Genomic DNA, 14,649 nt, shown 5'->3' on the forward strand with positions numbered 1-14,649 from the left:
TGTGCTTATGCAATCATATATTGTAATGGATCTGCTTGTCTGTGTTTGTTCCAGACAGACTGTCAGTTTGTGCATTAGTGGAGGGGATTTTTTCAGTGAGTCTTTGTGCAGGATACATCGTTACGCCAGTAGGTGGAGACAAGTAACTTTCTTTATGAGTGAATGAGTGAGTAAATCAATCATTTAACCAATTCATTCAAATACATTGATTGACTCAGGAACAAAACAAGTCACTAGGTGTTTTCGACTTGATGTGGCCCTGTGCCAACCGATTGGTGTATGACATCAAAGTACAGCGAGAGTGATTCGAAACGTACAGAGCCATCTGCTCTCTTATCGCTCTTGTGGTACTTTGATGTCATATGCCAATCAGCCTGTGCAGTGCCACTTCAAGTCGAACACACTTACTGTCTTTATGAATGAGTTAGCAAATCATTCATTCAACAGATTTGTTCACATCACCATAATTCATTCAGCAATAAAACAAGTGGCTGACTTTGAGTGAAGAGTCAATGACTTCCAAACAGTTCAAACACATTGATTCATCCAACAACAGATTTAATCAGCTGTATGAGTAAAGCCCTATTAGCACGGGATTAATATTACCTGGTGACCTTTAGTCATTTGTAATAATTGCGGAGGTTGTCTGTGATCTTTATCTCATGCGAATCGGCCATGTCTGTAATTTGTAAAGTAAAAATTCCCCCGCAAATGACCTACCATATTTCTCTGAACACCGAGGTCCTGTGATAATATTAGTCCTGTTCGAATTGGCATCCCTGTGATTTGGCCAGGATTTGGTGGAGTCGTATATAATTTTTTCAAGGTTTTTCTTTCCTGTGTGCCTTTTTATCCATTTTTTGCGAAGAATGGACGCTGCGTTGGAGTGTTTTGATAGTATTTTGGGTGCTGGGTCATATCGCTATACACCATACAACTATACAATTTGCAGAAAGAGAAAGCTGAAAACCATCAGAAGATCAAAAACAAAAAGAAAGATTGGATGGAGATGGACGACATGCGGTAAGGAACATTCTTCAGTTTATGATATATCATACCGCTAGACCTATAACAACGTTCCGCAAAGCCTTGACATCATATCCGGGAGATAAGTCAGTAAATTGAAGTAAAATCACAGGCTTCGCTTATCCCATGTGAATGTGCCACACAAAATTCAGATGTGGGGGGTAATTTCTAAATCACACGAGGTCCCCAGATAATACTAATCCCGTGCAAATCAGTTAAGTCAGTGAATCATTCACTAAACCAGTTAGTTCAAAAATCTCTGATTTATTCAGGTGCAAAACAAGTCACAGTCTTTATTCATTCAACCGATTTGTTCACAACACTAATTCATTCATTATTGAAACAAATGACTGACTTTGTGAGTGAGTCATTGAATCATTTACTCAAACAGTTTGTTCAAACGCACTGATTCATTGAGCAACAAATAAGAGACAGGACCTCATTCATTCAATGGACCTTTCTGACAACTTTCCTCCAGATTTACAAAAGCATCATAAACCTCAGATTTGATAGTTAAATGAGTGGATCTTAATGAATTCCAATTTTACAGCCACTTTTATTCTGTGATTTACAGTAAGTCCTGGGGATATATTTTATAAGGTCATTTGTTTTCTGGGAATTAAACAATGACTGAACCCTGTAACGTAAAAGTGTCTACTAAATGATTAAAGTTTGCCATTTAGTTTACTTAGTTTTCTTAACTATATACAGATACAATTAGTTGCATTTTATTATTTGTATATGGCATTTTTTTTATCCCTTCTGTCCACAACCCTCTGACTAGCCGCCAGTCGAGAAAAACTCTTCGTGTTTTGATTCTGCTGATTAGCAGTTTGAGTGATCTTATTATCCCTACAGTATTCGGTGCTGCTGTGTATGGTCTGATGGTGGTCATTGCAGAAGGAGAGAGACAGAGAGCATGAAAAGGAGTCAGACATAGCTAGCGCTGGGCACTAATTACCTCTAGCCTGCCGCCACTCAAGTGCCAACATCTGCTGCAATCAGGCCAGTTCTGCTCTCATCCGAGGAGCTATTGAAGAGAAAGCCTCTCTCAAGAGTCAACAAGCAGTGAAACGGCACCGGCTCTTCACTTATCTCTTTCTCCCTTTGCTTTAAAGACTGCAGTGCGAGGACGGCTAGTTTAAAGGCAAGAAGAGTTGTAAAAAGTATGTATGTGAGCTGCATGCATTTATGAGTATGTGTGTGAGAGAGGGGATTGTGTGCATATGTGCCTTTCAGTGTGTTGTAATTGCCTCAAGCCTTGTAGATATGGCTCATGTTACATTTGCATATGCATCTACCAGCCTATTTATACTCGTTAGTGGCTCGCGTTAATGGCAAACAAATCGGTAAGTCAGCCATATGCTCTGTTTACTTGCTTAATAAATGTTTGTGGATATTTTTCAATTGAAATGGCACATGTATTTTTATAAGACACGCATTTCTTACAGAGATAGTTCACTCAAAAATACAAATTCAGTCATTTTATTCACCCTTGGCGTGTATCACCACCTGTATCGTGATTTTCTGTCAGTGGAACATGAAAGAAGATATTTTGAAGAACGTTGCTAAACAATATTTGGAACCCATTGACTTCCATTATATGAATTTGGGGGAGGGAAAAAAAAAAAAAAATTCAAAATATCTTCAAAATCATCTTTTTAATGGTGCACTTTGCAGGATCCAAATGAGGTGGCAGTTTGAAACGCAGTCCATATTCACATTTAGATCTGAATCTTCCTTTGTTTACATTATATTTAAAGAAACAAACCAGCTCAGCACTTTGGGATGTCTGTTTGTCCCAATGTGACTGTGAATTTTTTTTTTCTTTTTTTTCTCTCGACGGTGCCTTTGTTTGCTTCTGAGCGCAGAATCTCTCACAGTGGGCCTGACCTACATTGTCTTATAATATACCCACCTTTTACTTCAGTTAGCATCTTAACTTCCAAATATCCACATTTACTTCTCCGGTTTCTGTGACTTTCTGCAAGTTTTTTGATTTTTGGTTTGAGACAATTCTCAGATAGAAAATTATTTGCTGTTAATTCCTCTTCTCGTAGACTAAACTCTGCTGTAGAGCTGCTGTGATATTGTGAGGAATCTCGCTGGCCTCGTTTCCAGACGTCTGTGGAGACATCCCCTGCTGTCGTCCCTACACGGCTCACTTTGGTCTGCTCAGACAAAACATTAACTTCATAATGTGCAATATTTTGCATGCCGATGCAGCATAAGTTTTGGAGTGTTGGGGCTGTTTGTGCATTTCTGTAATAAGAATCTATCCCTGAAGGTTGTGCTTATGACTTTTATTCTTTGTTGCTGCCCTGTCTTGTTTCTGAAACATAATTTTGGATGCCATTGGTGCAGACTGGCCTCAAACAAGATGGTTAAAACAGGCCTGCTCGCTCAGCCCAGGGTTGACTGTAATAAAAGCTTAGCCTTTGGTTGAGACTGACCTACAAAACATTTCCAAACTGCACTTGTTGTGTTGTTACTGTAGCCGAAGTGTTAATGGCATGGAGCAGCATTGTTATTCGATAAAGTAGAGAACACATATTCACAACTCTATCTTTACTCATTTTCAAGCAACTCTTTTCTCCTTACCAAGCCACTTGTTTCCTCTTTGGATGAAGTACCTGAATTTTGCAGTGTTCGCACCACAGGAACTAGGAAAGATTTTAGTTCTAGGAACTCCTTTTGAGGGAACAAAATTAGCTCCTACTTCAGAGTAGGGTTTAAACCAGCTCTATAGGAACTATCAGTGACGGAAGTGTATGTTGATTGGTCACATGCATGTCAAACACCGGCCCCCGGCATTTTTAAAAAGCTGTTTTTTTACTTCACGAACATGGAAAACAGCAATATCGACGAGATTTCCTCTCTTAGCCCCACTTTTTGCTCTTTCAGTCACGAAAATTATGCATTTACATTCCGTCTCTGTTATCACAAAACCCACGACACACAACAAACACAGCTCCGATCACAGCATCCTCCATCCACCGCCGCTGTCGGCCGCTTCAGAGTTCCTGTTTCTGGTGTGAATGCAACCAGGAACATGGCCTGGGGGAGAAATTAGTTCTTGGCGAACTATCCTAGTGGCTAGTTCCTATAACTGAGTTCCTAGAACTATTCGGTGTGAAAGCCCCTTACATATAGGTTGCCATTTTGCGTGTTCTTGACCTAACAGCCTACATTTCACTTTATAGGCCTGCAGATTGCACTAGGACTTCATTTAACCAACTATGATAGTTTCATCAAATGGTAAATCAATATGTAGTACATAAATAAGAGTAAATTAAGCACTAACCATTAATGCAACATCTAGTGCTTCATGGTTGTGCTTTATAGTCAACACAATTTAATTGTAAAATGAGACAAACCATTTGAACTGTAAAGAATGATACTCGATAATTCAATAAAAAAAGGTACTAGAGAAATTATGAAGACTGACGGTAATTATTTGAAAGAAAATCTGTTAAGGGAAATAATGACCATTTATATTATACAATACATATGCACAATTTTTTAAGTCATTGTTTTGAAATAAGAAACATCAGATCTTCACCATGCTATTCAGTCTAGTTCATTCGTCATTACCAAGTATGCCAGTCATTCAATCTAGAAGTTAATTGTAAATGTAAATAGAGTGCATGACTTTCATGTGTACATATGAACTTTTTTAACAGAATGCACTTTTCCTGATTCAACAATAATGACATTCAGTAATTTCCAGGAGATTAAATTTGCACTGTAATTTCCTCTAAATTAAATGTGGGAATGGTTTGTGGAAAAGTTGATGGAAGGTCATAAACACAATTGGGCGTCCTTCTCAGTATCAGCAATCCTTCTGAGAGTCTGAATGTTTTATCCAGGTTGATAATGCCATAATGTCCATCCATATTACCATCTCACCTGAAGGACATAAGGCTGCACTATCCTATCCCGTTTCTCTCTGTTTGTATGCTTTATTATCCAGAAGCACAGCTCCATAGGGATGTTGGTGGATTCTGCCTCATGGCCCTTGCTGGAGATTGGTATCGATCAGAGATTGATTGGGTGAACTCCTCGTTAAGGGGATGTCGAGATGAAGCTGTAAATCTGCTGAATCATATTTCAGAGGCTGACTCGCATCGACGTGGCCCACCAGAGGGTTCTTCAATTGGTGGAGGCCTTCACCTTCTTTCCTGCCTTCCATTGTTGGGATAAGCAAGATTAGCTGGTCCAGGGAAATTAGAGGGCAACGACAGACCTTGATTAAGATATCTGACATCACACTGAAGATATTAAAAGTTTTTTCTTCCTAACAAGTTGTTTATTACCATACTGAAGTTGAAATAAAAGATGACCCTTGAGGCAAAGTGCAAAGACTGTTTGCTTTCACCTTTAGAAAGAATATATTAAGTTCATAATTTAGAATCAAGTCATATCAAAGGGTACTCTATTAAAAGTAATCTTTGTATTAGAGTTTTTGATTTACTGGAAAATGTCTCTGACTCTTCTCTTTGGGAAGAATATTGTGAGGAACTGTGCATGAAGGGTATTGAGGGCACTGTTGCTGTCACAGGAAGCAGATATGTCTATGCTTGTGTCCTTTATTTTGGTAGCTGTGATTTACTCAACCTTGAAGTCAGGAGGCAACTGCTTTACAAACACTAATAGAATAAAGACGTGTTGTCGGTGGACTGTGACTGCAGTGACAGAGAAGTTGAACTAAAGTTGAGGTCACACTTTGCTTTATTCACTTCATACGCATTTAAGCATAGGAGATGGAAATCAAAATACGTGTCAAGTCTTTTGCTGCCTTTCTAAAGATAAAATGTGGGCAACTATGACCTTAAGATACGTACAGTATAGCGAAAAAAAAACAAATGTAAGACCAGTAGAGGACATAAACATTACAGTTTGGCTCTTCATTCAATACAAAGAATTAACGTTCCTGGAAATCCTGGAAATATCAGGGAATTTCAAAAGTGTGATTTACAGGACTGTAATCTTAAAGGTCATGCAAAAGTAATGGGGGGGGGATAGAATCTTAAAAGGTCACAGACATTACTATAGTGACTATAAATGTTTTTAGTTATGTTCAGTTTTTCTTCGGCTCAAAATTATTCTTAGTGAGAATAATTCTTTTAAATTGTAATAATATTTCACAATATTATTTTTTACTGTATTTTTAATTAAATCAACGCAGCCTTGGTGAGCATAAGAGACTTCTTTCAAAAACTTTAAAGGGTTAGTTCACTTTCAAATGAAAATTACCCCAAGTTTTACTCACCCTCAAGCCATCCTAGGTGTATATGACTTTCTTCTTTCTGATGAACACAATCGGAGAAATATTAATAAATATCCTGATCAGAGGTGGAAGTAACGAATTACAACTACTCACGTTACTGTAATTAAGTAGCTTTTTCGGGTTTTTGTACTTTTTTAAGTACATTTTTAAATCTGTAATTTTACTTGTACTTGTACAAATTAAGTAATCTACGTAATCTACTTCGCTACTTGTAAAATCACATTCCGTTACTGAGTACTCCAGCAATTTGAATATTCAAACCTTTGACCGGCATATCGGTAGCCAATAAAGAAATCCGATCATAAACGGACCAATGAAAACCCTGATATTTTACCAGCGGCGCATTCTCATTCTCTCATCTCCCCGACAGCGAGTATGACACACACCCACTTCCTCCTGTCACTCACACGTTTCAGTTACAGACAGAGCCTGAATGTCACCGTGAGATTGCAGGTATTGTGCATAATTTTAATTCTATGGCGTATTTTAATTACAAATGTCGAGAGCGCATTATTGTAACGTGCAGAAAACGACGCGAGCTCTCAAATATACAAGTGAACTGCCTCTCCTCTCACTCAGATATTGAGTGCGCACTGTCAGACTGTGTAGTGTGTAATCGTGAATCTCTCCATGCTCTTAAATTAAATGTTGTCAAAAGTTATCAATCAGAATAGACCTCCAATTCTGACCAATGAAAATGCTACAGGAAATCTTATTGGTTATAAGTGAAATGCACCAGAAAGTCTCTCAACAATCAAAGGTGGATCGTTAATTTCTTTACAATGTAAATATATGTTTCAGAATGGGGCATTTGTATGATTTGTACATAAAAATAGCCTAGTCTGTCTAACTGCATCACTATATTGTACAGACATTACAGGTCAAACTCCTCTGATGTTCTTTTTATCTAAATAAACAACATATTATATGGCTCTTAAAGGGTTAGTTCACCCAAAAATGAAATTTCTGTCATTAATTACTCACCCTCATGTTGTTCCAAACCCGTAAGACCTTCGTTCATCTTCAGAACACAAATTAAGATATTTTTGATGAAATTCGAGAGCTTTCTGACCCCAGACTGCAACGTAATTGCAACATTCAAGGCCCAGAAAGATAGTAAAGACATCGTTAAAATAGCTCATGTGACTACCAGTGGTTCAACCTTAATGTTATGAAGTGACGAGAATACTTTTTCTGTGCAAAAAAACAAATCAAAAATAACAGCTTTATTCAACAATTTCCTCTCTTCCGTGTCACTCTCTGATGCTGTTCATGTGAGCACCACGACACATGCATGTGATGCTGACGCAGAATCCGGCCAATAATGAGCGTTCTGAACGTTCTGACGTAGAACCTGGAAGTGCTGCACTGTGTTTACTACGTCAACAGTATCAGAGAATGACATGGAAGAGAAGAAATTGTTGAATAAAGTCGTTATTTATTTTATTTTTTTGAGCACAAAAAGTATTCTCGTCGCTTGGATATTTTGGATATTTGGATTTTTTTTTTTTTTTACACAAATGCATCGCTTCACTTCAGAAGGCCTTTATTAGCCCCCCGGAGCCATGTGGAATATGTTTATGATGGATAGGTGTGGATGGAAACACTTTCTTCAGCTCATAATCGTTGATCCCGCTCACTGCCATTATAAAGCTTGGATGCGTCAGGATATTTATTAATATATCTCAGATTGTGTTCATCAGAAAGAAGAAAGTCATATACACCTAGGATGGCTTGAGGGTGAGTAAAGGGGTAATTTTCCATTTGAAAGTGAACTAATCCTTTAAAAAATTGTATTTGTGTGTGTGTGTGTGTGTGTGTGTGTGTATAATATATATATATATATATATATATATATACAGTATATATATATAAATTTGTTGTATTATCAGTAATTTCACATGCTCAGACCACCCTGTAGTGTAATTGGCCATCAGGCCAGATTGTGAGCTACCATCTAATCAGCATGAAAACACTGCTTGATGACTAGCTCTCATTTACACCAGAGTAAATCATTAGCCTCCCTCTTCTGCTACAACCACACAGTCTTTAAATCCACATCACAAATACACAGTACTATAATGAGAATGAATAGATAAAAATACATGCATGAAACTGTTTCCAATAGCACAGCATTTACTAATGTATGTAGGCTTAGCATCTAGCTTTAATTTCACTCTGTGGTCCCTTGAAATGTGTGGTGATAGACTGAGCTCTACAGCTGTGTTTAACAGTGTGACTATGCTCTTTGGCGCTCTCTCTCTCTCTCTCTCTCACACCTACACATTCACACAGGGAGCGTGTGAGTCCCTTAAGACTAAAATGGTACCAGTCTGTGCACAACACACCGTGTCTCGGAGGTAAGATTTAGCACTTTGTGAAATGTGAGGCTGGTCTTTTGAGGAGTAATTGCACTCGGAGCTGTTTTGCGTCTGTGCTGCAGTTTAGAGAGAGAAAGTGATAAAAGAGGGATGGCAAGTAATGGAAACAAGGAAAACACAGACACCACTAACTAATCTAAGAATTACTTTCAAATTCCAACACCTTTAAATTAAATTCCCAAGTTTGAATGAAGTTAAGATACAGGATTGTAATTTAGATTTTAAATGGAATTAAAATGGAATGGAAATTCATACAGTATAATATTGCTTTAAGTGTAGTTTAATAATATACCTAATTTTTCAGTATGAATGTATCAAATGAAAACAAGGCTATGAGGAATAGGTGGTCTAAAATACGTCCATTATGAATATACTTTTATCATTTTTAAATCACCATTGTTTTTTTTGTTTTGTTTTGTTTTTTATTTAGATTATCACAGTTATTTTTTTAATGTATTTATTTATTTATAATTGTAGCTTTATATATTATCACATTTTGTTTATTTTATAATTTACCATTTGAAATTGTTATATTATATTATAATTTCTGCTTTTATGTATTTATTATATTGTTATATTGTTACTTTATTTAATATATAATCAAATTTTGCTTTTTAATATTAGCATTTGAAATACTGAAATATATTGTTTTTCTTATTGACAAATTAATTTATCATATTTTGCTTTTATTTATTTAATATTATCATTGAGCTTTTATTTATTTTTATTTTTAGATTATCAGATTTCAGCTTTATTTTTTATCATAATTGTTTTTTTTATATTATCATATGAAATTATTTTTATATTATCATATGAAATCATTTTATTTACTTGACTACTTTATTCATTATATTATTATATTTTGCTTTTATTTTATTTATTTATTTTTCAATTCTTTAGAAGTAGAATGGCAGCCAATTCTTAAATTCTAAGTTTTGTTCATCTCTGACACACACACACACACACACACACACACACACACACACACACACACACACACACACACACACTCGGATGTGAACAGGAGTGGATGAGAGGTGTCAGAGAGCACTGATGAGGAGGGCTAATGTGAAGTGAGGATGTGATGATGACCACTAAATTGTCACACTCCTCCTCTCACTGCAGTGTGAGATGCCAACAGAGAGGGATTTACTCTTGTGTCTACAATTTGCTTGGCACTCCATCCATCCTTCTCACACACTGTCTAGGGACAAAAATAAGTGAAGGAGAGAGAGTGCCATTGCTCTTAGTTCTTTCACTACTTCTTGACCATATCCTTCTCTATTCTCCTCTCTCTCTCGTCTTATTCCCCATCCCTCCCTCCTTTCCCAATCAGTTTCCCTATTTTCCTTTCCTCATTTTCTCTGTGGACTATAGACTTGATCATGATCCTGGACTGAAAGGATTTGGTCCATTTATAAAGCAGTTGTATGAGTGCAGGGATGGATCAGACCATCACTTACTGTACATTCTGCTCCCCTTAGCAGAGTTACATAACATCCCCAACTGGGCCTGTTAAAATGGAAAGAGATTCCTTGTCTGTGATGATTTATCTACTGTATTTACAATGTGCAGTATACATACATGGAGTTTTTATGAGCTTTATTGTAACTCCTTTGCACTCACAGTATTTTGATAGATCGTAATCTCATCCACTTCATCCAATTTGATTGTCTGGAGGGTCTTGGTTTTGCATAATTTCCTCTTTGATAGATCAGTAAGATCATGATCAACATGAGTCAATCAAAGTGATTTTTTTTTTTCTCAAGTTTATCATAGATCAACATCAGTGTAGAGTTCTCTCCTTCACTTTTGATGACAATGTCACTCAGTTCTAATTAGCACTCAGCTGCTCAGTCTGAGATGACATGCCTAGATTACAAACAGTCTTTTGTCTGGTCGTAATGTTGCCACTGCTCCTGAGATGTGTCTTTGTGTTTGTACTAATAAAATGATGCTCTGCAATGTCATTTGTGCACCACAGAAATGTTGGTCTGGCTTTCTTCTGGTTGATTCCCTAAAGCCTATCCTTGTTTCTGGGGAAACTTTGAATCTGTTATCATGCTATATTCTAGTGTGCTGCCATTACACAGACTTACAGTAGAGTCAATCCAGTAACATTAAAACAAAGATGAATTAATCAATATGAATGAATGCATTAAGTATCAAAAACTAACAATGAACAATATTTTTACAGCCTTTATTCACCTGTATTAATGTTAATTTATACACTATATAAATTTTAAATGTTAAAAATGCCTTAGTTTGGGGTCAGAAAGATTTTTTTTTTTTTTTTTTTTGAAAGAAATCAATACTTTTATGCAACAAGGATTTATTAAATTTCTCTAAAGTAACAGTAAAGACATTTAAAATGTTACAAAAGATTTCTATTTCAAACAAATGCTTGTCTTTTGAATTTCTTTTAGCAAAGAATCCTGAAAAAAAAGGCCGTTTCAACAAACATATTAAGCAGCACAACTATTTTCAACATTGATAATAAAAGAAATGTTTATTGAGCACCAAATCAGCATATTAGAATGATTTCTGAAGAATCATGTGACACTGAAGACTGGAGCTTTGCCATCACAAGAATAAATCACAATCTAAAATATTTTACAATAGAAAACCGTTATTTTAGGTTGTAATGATATTTCACAATATTACTGTTTTTACTGTATTTTTAATCAACTAAATGAAACCTTGGTGAGTATAAGAGACTTTAAAAATATTTTAAAAATCTTACAGAAATAGGGAATGTAGAAATTAATGTCACAGACTGACATTTATGTGATGCACAGATAAATGTTGAGCCAAGGACATTTCCTGTTTTTATAAGATGGCTGAAGAGCAAGACTTTAATCCAGCATAGTCATTCAGCAGTTGGCAATAGGATAGAAATGATATATTGTGAAGCTATTATGCAATTAGTCTGTCACGTGGAGTGAATGGCCTGTATGAGCTTTTAGTCTGTTTTCTGCCAGTTTACAAAACGCTTGAGGAAACAGACCACAATTATGCTTGTTTAGGAGCAAAGCAACTTGGTCCTTTGGATGCTATTGAATAAAAACTGAGTGTGTCCTATTTTTGTGAGATGCCTTGTTTTTTTATGGTGACAAAAGAGCTTAATTTTCTGTCTGTGTTTGGAATGTAAACAGGTTTTTCTGTTACAACCGTGCCGGAATGAGTCGGAAATTACACTCTCTTATCGGCCAGAGTTATTGTGCATCGTTCTGAAGAAAGACATTGTGGATGTTTACAACGGATCCACTATAGACCTATGTCTGGGTGCTATTGTCACCTTTAGCTAAGGGTCCCTGTGGTACCCATTCTATCAATTTGTGTTCAGAAAGAGCCTATTCAAAGGTGTGACTGCTATTGTTCTGTACTGCATCCATAGAGGCAATTGATAATGGATGCCTTTTTACTACACACACAATCAATTATTATCATGTAATTATATTGCAGTCTGCACAGAGATGTTACAATACCAAGTGTTTTTTTTTTTCTTCCCAAAATCAGCAAATTAACTTGAACAGAGTTTTAATCCCATTGTTGAAATAAAGACTAGAACTCTGAATTGATCAGCAAATCAGTAAAAAGATTTTAACAGGGTAAGAGAGCAAGAAGTCACTTTTATGCACCTTTCAAATAATGATTATGTAAAAATTTTGTTTAATTTTATTGAATTGATGAAACTTTCTTCCCCCTTTTTTAGTATGATCTTGATTTTGTATTTGTATTTGTATTTAAAGTGCTTATATTAAAACTAGCATATATAAACCTTAATTAAACAATTTAATAATTAATAAGGAATTTATACCGGTATGGAAAATGTTTGGAAAATGATTGGATGGATTATTCAGCTGCAGGTGAATCATGGACAAAGTAAACATGAACTAATATAGGTAAACTAAGGCACCATTTACACTGCTTTCAACTAAAAACTGAGAACTTTTTATGCGTTTTGGCCGTTCATTTACAAGACAACTGCGTTTTGGGGATGTGAAACAAGCTAACTTTTGAAAACAGATTTCAAAATGCAAGTGTACAATAACAAAAACACAAATTTGTGAAAACAGTGATGCCATGCACATGCTTATTATGTGTTCAGTCTATAGGCGTGTAGTGCTTCTTTACAAAGTGACATTGCCAACTACTATCCTGGCATGCATAATACAGCATTTTATTCATTTTTTGCAGATCCGTGTGAACGGGATCGTTTTGACAGCGTTGTTGTCCGTACGCGAAGAATGCAAAGGAAAAAGTTTTCTGTTTTTAGTACATCATAGTCATGTACACGTACCCTCAGAAGTACAAACTAGACAGAAACGTCACTTGACACATTCATAAAGACAGTCAATTGTTGCCACCTACTTATTTAAAGATGTACCTCTCAGAAAGTTACTGAAAAGTCCCCACCACCAATACACAAACTGAATGTATGTCTGTAAACAGTATAAGGTATGTTAGATAATAATTTTAATCTTTTTTTAATATTTTTTTTTTTGGGTTGTAGTATATCATTAGCTGTGTATCTGTCCCCTCTGAATGCAATGAGACTGCATGTGTGAATTATTGGGTAATTGGTTGATCAAAGGTTTGAGTAATTATGTGAGCCTCAGAAAACATAAATCAGGATAAACCCAGAGGAGGTGTCATTGATTAAGTAAATCAGCCTCAAGGTAGTGAATTTCAGCCTTTACCGAGCATCTTTGTGTGTGATATTTTTGTAAAAGAATAATAAAGTCAACTGATTAATGAATTACTCCTAAAAGTGTATTGTACTTATCCTAATGCACTGTACTCTTTGACTTTAGGGTTGCAAATCCATATTTATCCTAGTGTATTTACTTCAGAGATAGAGTAGCTGATATCCTGGCATTTGTCAGTTGCTAAAAGGTGTAAACTTTTTTTTTTTTTTTTTTTTTTAGGTGTGATGAGTTTGAGGAATGGGAAACACATTTGTGCTCAATCAGTTGTGGTTGAACAAAAGCATAATCTATTACCCAGCTCCCTTAATACTTGATGTTGATATGTCAGTCGTGGCATTCTGCATCATTTTTGTATAATAACCAACAAAAGTCTTTCATATCATTCCAAAGTCTTTTTCATCTCACATAATGAAATCATTATAAACCAAATCAATATTTCATGTCCATTTATTTATTCGCTAAGTAGCTGTGCAATTAGCTGGATAATAATACAGTTAGCCAGTCATTATCACAAAAGAAACCCCTTCTGAATGATAAAGACACTTTTATCACCAGGTTTATTCTGTGACAAGGACCAAAGCGACTGTACATTAAGTCTTGTGTAGTATCAAGAAATTTTCTGTACTAAGCTTTAGTTCCTTACATTCATTCTTACAATTAACGTAATAAAGTCTTATTTAATTACGTTGTTGTCAGGAAGGAATCAAAGCATATTCGGCAAGAATTATTCCATTTAATTACTATGATGATAAGGAGTGGTGCTACAGTAATCGTCATATCCCTCATTCATGTTTTTTTTTTTTTTTTTATAAAATACATGGGGAGACATTGAAAGCATACTGACCTCAGTGTTTCTCCTACTTACACACAGAATTGGTTGGCTGTGTTTGTATGTGTGTTCATATCGTTTTATAGGTGTTTTGCTACATATAATGTAAGTCATTCCCATTTAGAAACTCGCAGCTCCCGTAAGAACTGCAGTTTATACTGTACCATTTGTGGAAATGGGGTTGTGTATGATACTGTGCACGCACAGCATGAAGAGTGTGTGAGTTCATGTGATAAAAAGCAATTCTGACCATATCTATTTTCTCTCAAATACCAGTTTTCATTTGCTCTGTTCTGTGATATAAAAGCTACAGCAGATGTTCCCTAGTTTCTAGACTTGTGATGTTCTGATATGACCTTTATTGTTGACTGTTGTCATTCAATAGAACATTCTTATATCTTCTATAGTATG

At 35.8% G+C, this 14,649-nt stretch overlaps 1 protein-coding gene across 6 annotated transcripts in view; it reads left to right on the forward strand.

The window, feature by feature from the left end:
• atrnl1a (attractin-like 1a) overlaps window positions 1-14,649 on the forward strand; it is a 243,238-nt gene that overhangs the window by 183,737 nt on the left and 44,852 nt on the right. The window lies entirely within an intron of this gene.

This window comes from Ctenopharyngodon idella, chromosome 13 (genome assembly GCF_019924925.1).
Source record: "Ctenopharyngodon idella isolate HZGC_01 chromosome 13, HZGC01, whole genome shotgun sequence".
Taxonomy (NCBI): Eukaryota; Metazoa; Chordata; class Actinopteri; order Cypriniformes; family Xenocyprididae; genus Ctenopharyngodon; species Ctenopharyngodon idella.